This window comes from Lygodium microphyllum, chromosome 4 (genome assembly GCF_053477565.2).
Source record: "Lygodium microphyllum isolate KBCC chromosome 4, Lygodium_microphyllum_v1.1.10, whole genome shotgun sequence".
Lineage (NCBI taxonomy): Eukaryota > Viridiplantae > Streptophyta > Polypodiopsida > Schizaeales > Lygodiaceae > Lygodium > Lygodium microphyllum.
Window position 1 is genome coordinate 87148384 of NC_141138.1, and position 5349 is coordinate 87153732.

Sequence of the window (5349 nt, forward strand, 5' to 3'; positions counted from 1 at the left end):
GCCATCACCAGCAAAAATAGATGGGATTGATACAATGCAAGATGTATACACGAATGTATCAGAGGTGCGTAGATTCTTGGGTGCATGTGTGTTCTATTTGATATGGATTCCTCACTTTGCACATGTAGCCGATGCTCTTTATCAGCTTCTAAGGAAAGGTTAAAGTTTTCATTGGGAAAGGAAGCATTAGAAAGCAATGAATAAATTGAAGCAACTCTTAAAATCTACTCCTACATTGAGAAAGGCTAACTATTCACATGGAAAGCCTATCATTATTACTATCGATACAAGCCCAATCGAGATTGGATGGGCAATTGGGCAAGATGATGGGGAAGGGCAAAGATATGCAATTCGCTTTGGTGCTAAAGTATTGATTGAACGACCAAGAAGACATCCACATGTTAAAAGAAAATTAATGGGAATTGTGGCAGCCCTTAAATGTGATAAGGAGTATTTTATGGGTACTCGTGTAGTCATTGAGACTGATTGTTTACCAGTATTGGGTATGATTATTAGTTGTGCTACTTCAGACATTGCTATGCTCCGGTGGATTGCATACATCAAATCTTTGAACCCTGAATTTCAACATATTACAATAAGAGATAACCTAGTGGCAGACATGTTATCTCGAGCACGTTATGAGAATGAAGATGGGATAATGGATGAGGAGGAAGAAGATGACTTTCTTATGGCTGAAAATGATGTTGCAATAGTGAATTTAGCAATGCAAGGTGTTTAACTATCAAATGTATGCTTTGAATATACAATGAAAAAAATATAAAATATCCTTATGTTTATTGCATAGCAAGTGTTGGGTCTAAAAATTGGAGCAGCTTGCATCTAGCAAGAAGAGCCCCAACTAGAGACTATAGATTTGAGTAGATTTTAAAAACATAGAAGACATATGGCATCCCATTCTTTCAATTTATCTTAGAAATGTTTATATTTTTACTTTTATGCAAAGATTAAATTAATTGATAAACTTCTCAAGTTGCATCTCGACTATGCATACTCGATTAAGCCCTTATATTTATCAAATGAGTGTATTGACAAATGTGAGGCATTATTCTTGAAAATGGATTTTAATGGGGGTCAAGTTTACTTAAGAAAAGATCCAACTCTTTTAGGGAAAACAAGAGATGTCTTGGTTGGCTGATATCTCTATGGGAGGTTCAAAAGCCAGACGCTTTTTAGGACACCATATAGAAAAATAGATGAGCATTACTTGGGAGTATTGGAGAGAGTTATGTGGGATAACGATAAATATTGCAAGCATACCGCTACTTGCATTTCTAAGAATGGAGATTTGGAGACACCTCTATATCTTTCTAAAGGTCCTCAAGCAACAAAAGATAATATACACATATCCAAAAGAGTTCAAATACTCAATTACAAATCTTGTTCAAGCAATAAAAAAGACATGGAGAGAAAAGCATATCACGTTTTATTTTGTAAGAGACAAAATGTCTAATCTGAGTTTTCTTTAATAACATTTTCAATGGTATAAAACGAATGTTACTCTCTTGTACTATAGCATATCTTTTATATCCATAGGCCTTAGTTTGTGGAGGAGTAAGCTCCCCTAACAATTTATAGCGGCCAAGGCAGCATGGAAAAATCTCACTATCAAGCACGTACAAGTTTCTTTTGAAACACACGACATGGAGTAGGAGTTACAAAAAGAAATGCTCTTGACAAGCTATTCAATTATTTTTTTCAACAACTTCAAAGAATAAATACTAAAGACAATAATGAAACTTGAGAATTCATAGTATTTTTTAAGATAGAAAAGTACAATCTAGCTCTCAAGAGCTTTTACATCTTTCTCCTTAGGGATCTTTCCTCTATAACATAGAAATTTTCTTCTCTTGTAGCCAACTGTGGATTTTATATCAATTCGATTTGCTGCCAAAGCATAAGATGAGAGGACCAAAAAGTATATTGCTCTAGAAGCAGAGAAGCCATGAACATAACCAAAAATCCTAATTACTATTGTCTTCTCCAAAAATATCACCTCATGGACATTATACTAAAACCTAGAGAAACCAAGTAGCCTTGTAAGTGCCTTAATATAGAGGATAGGCTATGTTATGTCCTCTGAAATGGAATACTAAGAAAACATGAGAATCCATCCTTACCAAGTAATGGCTAAGTGAAACATCCTTCAATGAACTACCACCAGCTCTCGACCCTTTGCCATGTCCCAAGAAGTTATTAGAATCTTCAATCTCCAATTGCAAAAAAGATGAATATCAAATGAAAGTCGAACTCATTTTTTATCTTATTTAGTCAATCTTTCTTTTTCATTTGGTCTCTCTTTCTCATGTTGCACCACATAGGCTTGGAAGTGATATTCTTGCCCAAGGACTTGGTTTGGGATTCCAAACCTAATCCTTAGTTAATATTTAGATAATTTTTTATTACATGTTAGATATACTAAATGCCCCACCCTTGTAAGGTGCCACAAATGATCTATGATACTCTTAAGTTGTAAGGCTTCCATTATGAGCATGACTTCTTCTCATACTCTAAGTTGTAAGGGCCCCATCATGAGGAGATATCATGTGTGAGCATGGACATTAGTTGGATCCTAACTTGTATGTCAGATGAGAAGTCATGTGTAAGCATGGACATTAGTTGGATCCTAACTTGTATGTTAGATGAGAAATCATGTGTGAGCATGAATATTGATTGGTTCTTGACTTGAATGTTAGATGAGGTCTATATGATCGGATGATAAAAGGGAAACCTTTATGGATCTAGCCTTTGGGTTAGATAGAGTGGTTATCTTGGTGGCAACTCAAGGCACAAAGTATCGAGTCGAGGATGTGGGAGTCATTAGAGACTTCTATTTTGGGGTCGGTAAAGAGAGTATTTCCTACCCAACTAGGTAAGGTTCATAATATGTGCAGACAGGCTGACTAGATTGCATTCCCAAGTTATAAAAGGAAAACCTCTCCAAAGCCATCGTCAATCTATCTTTAACCTAGCCAAAGTTGTTTTAGTTACAGCTAAGCTCTTCGCCTATTATATGTTTGGATCACTAGCTAAGCTTTCACAATGGAAGTGCACAAGTGGACAAAGCCATCTTTGTATCAATTCATTTGAAATTAAAGAAACTTATGTTCTTATATTTGCTGGTGCATTCTCTACTCCTTACTCAACTCTATTGGTTGTGTTGTGTAAATTTTACGAAGTAAGAACATATATACTTTTAAAGATTGTGATGCACGATCAATATCCATTGCTTTCCTCTTTGAAAGAGATATCTTGTTTTTTTACCTTTTATCCTATTTAGCCACCCTTTCTTTTTCATCCGATCTCTCTCTTTCGCATATTGCACTACATATACTTGGGAGCAATGTCCTTGCTCGAGGACTTGGGTTTGGGATTCCAAACCTAACATTTAGTTAAAATTCTGAGAAGGTTTTATTGCATTTCATAGCTTTCATGACTTTGCAATGATTGCATCATGCAATGGCCATATTCTCATATAACTTTTGCAACGCTTGGGGTAGAAAATTAAAGGGGATATGATTGTCTTATTTTTGCTCGCATTTGCACAATTCTGCTCAATAGTCCCTAGAGTATTTGTCACAAGGGTAAGAAGACCATCAATCTCGATGGATGTTGGATGGGCCACACAAGGGATCCCAACTCCCAAGCAAAATACACATGCTGCTAATTTAGCAGGGACTCCCATCATGTTTGTCAGCTTCGTGCTTTAAGGTTGACGTTCGAATGTCATGCCGCACTACAAATTGCTCACCCCACCAAGGATCTTTGTCTTGAGGTCTACGATGACGGAGTTGAGAGGGTTGAGATATCATATAAAATCTATCGTATATGCCGACTTTCTCATTTGTTAGAGAGGAACATGATATAATTGACGTGCCATCCACCTTTGTATATAGCAACGTATCTCAACTGAATTTGCTACGTTGGGGAAAAACCTTTCGAACTGTATTAAAGCGAGGAAGCAAGGAAAAGGATCAATACAAAGTTCGGGGGCTGTGGCCCCTTGATGGGATTCGATGGCTATACTGGTATACAAAGACATTAGTACACTGGTGTGCAAACAACATTGTCAGCTACATTGCATTTGCTGTGGCGTTGCACCTCGGAAGACGGCCTGTTATTTTTACAGCTGGGGATCTCTCTCTCCATAGAGTGGAGTGTATTGAGGGGCCGGCATTCGAGGCTCAGCCGGAGATGGGCACGTCGGTGATGGCGGGCTTGCTGGGCTGCTAAGTCTGACGCTTGGGCACGGTGATGGTCAGCACGCCATTCCCCACGCGGGCGCTCAACTCCTCGCTCTTGGTATTGTTCGGTAGGCGGAAGCGCCTCAGAAAGCTGCCATGCGCCCGCTCCACGCAGTGCCACTTGTCGCCCTCCTGCTTCTCCTCCTTCCTGCTACGCTCGCCGCTAATGCACAGCACGCGCCCGTCCTCCACCTGCACCTTGATCTCCTCTTTCTTCAGCCCCGGCAGGTCGGCCTGGAAGATGTGGGCCTCGGGCGTCTCTCTCCAATCCACCTGAGTGTTGGCCACGGCCGATGCCTCGCGGGCCAGTTGCCGCGATGGCTCACTGTCCAGGAGGCGGAAGGGCCAGTCGGCATAAGGACTGAAGAGGGCGGAGCCGCTGGGGAATGGGTCCTAGGAGAAGGGGTCGAAGATGGCGTCACTGCTGCTCCTCCGGCCAAAGAATGGGCTCAGTGCCATTGAAACAATAATCTGTGCTAATCTGTCTGTAGAGCTTGGCGGCGCCTCTCTGAAAGTGAGCGAGCGAGGGAGGGAGAGTGAGTGCGTGTGTGTGACACAGAAAAAGAGGAATACTTAGTGCCCTGGGAATAGATCGAGCAGGCTGTAAGGCATGGATGGTGATGTATTACGATGAAGAGCGATGCCAGAAGGGTCCGAACAATGATCGACTACTCTGATTCGTCTTCTTGGCCTTCCGCGCAGCGTGGGCATCCTTTTAAATACGAGCCTGCGCGAGAGAGCCTAGAGGGTTCGGGATGCGTCTACAACCTTCCTTTTTTCTCCAACTACAAGGCAAGCTCTTAGAGTGTTCGGGAAGCGTCTACAACCTTCCTTTTCTTTCAACTCCAAGGCAAGCTCTTGTCGATGTGATCTTCCAGGCAGCGACTGCCAAGTTCCAACCCCTGACTACCCCAAGGCCCACCAAAATCGACGAATAATCACCCCCCAGAAGGAAGAAAATCGAACAATAGGAGGCTTTTAACTTGGCTCGTCCTCTTTCATTTGGACACTTTGATGTACATGCCACAACGTCCACATTTCTCCATTGCATCACACACACCTATATAACAACAATGCCACCTCAAGG

The 5349-nt window shown here is 41.1% G+C and overlaps 1 pseudogene; it reads right to left on the reverse strand.

Moving 5' to 3' along the window:
* Window positions 1-3917: 3917 nt before the first annotated feature.
* On the reverse strand, window positions 3918-5018 carry LOC148037270 (17.8 kDa class I heat shock protein-like; annotated as a pseudogene).
* Window positions 5019-5349: the final 331 nt, after the last annotated feature.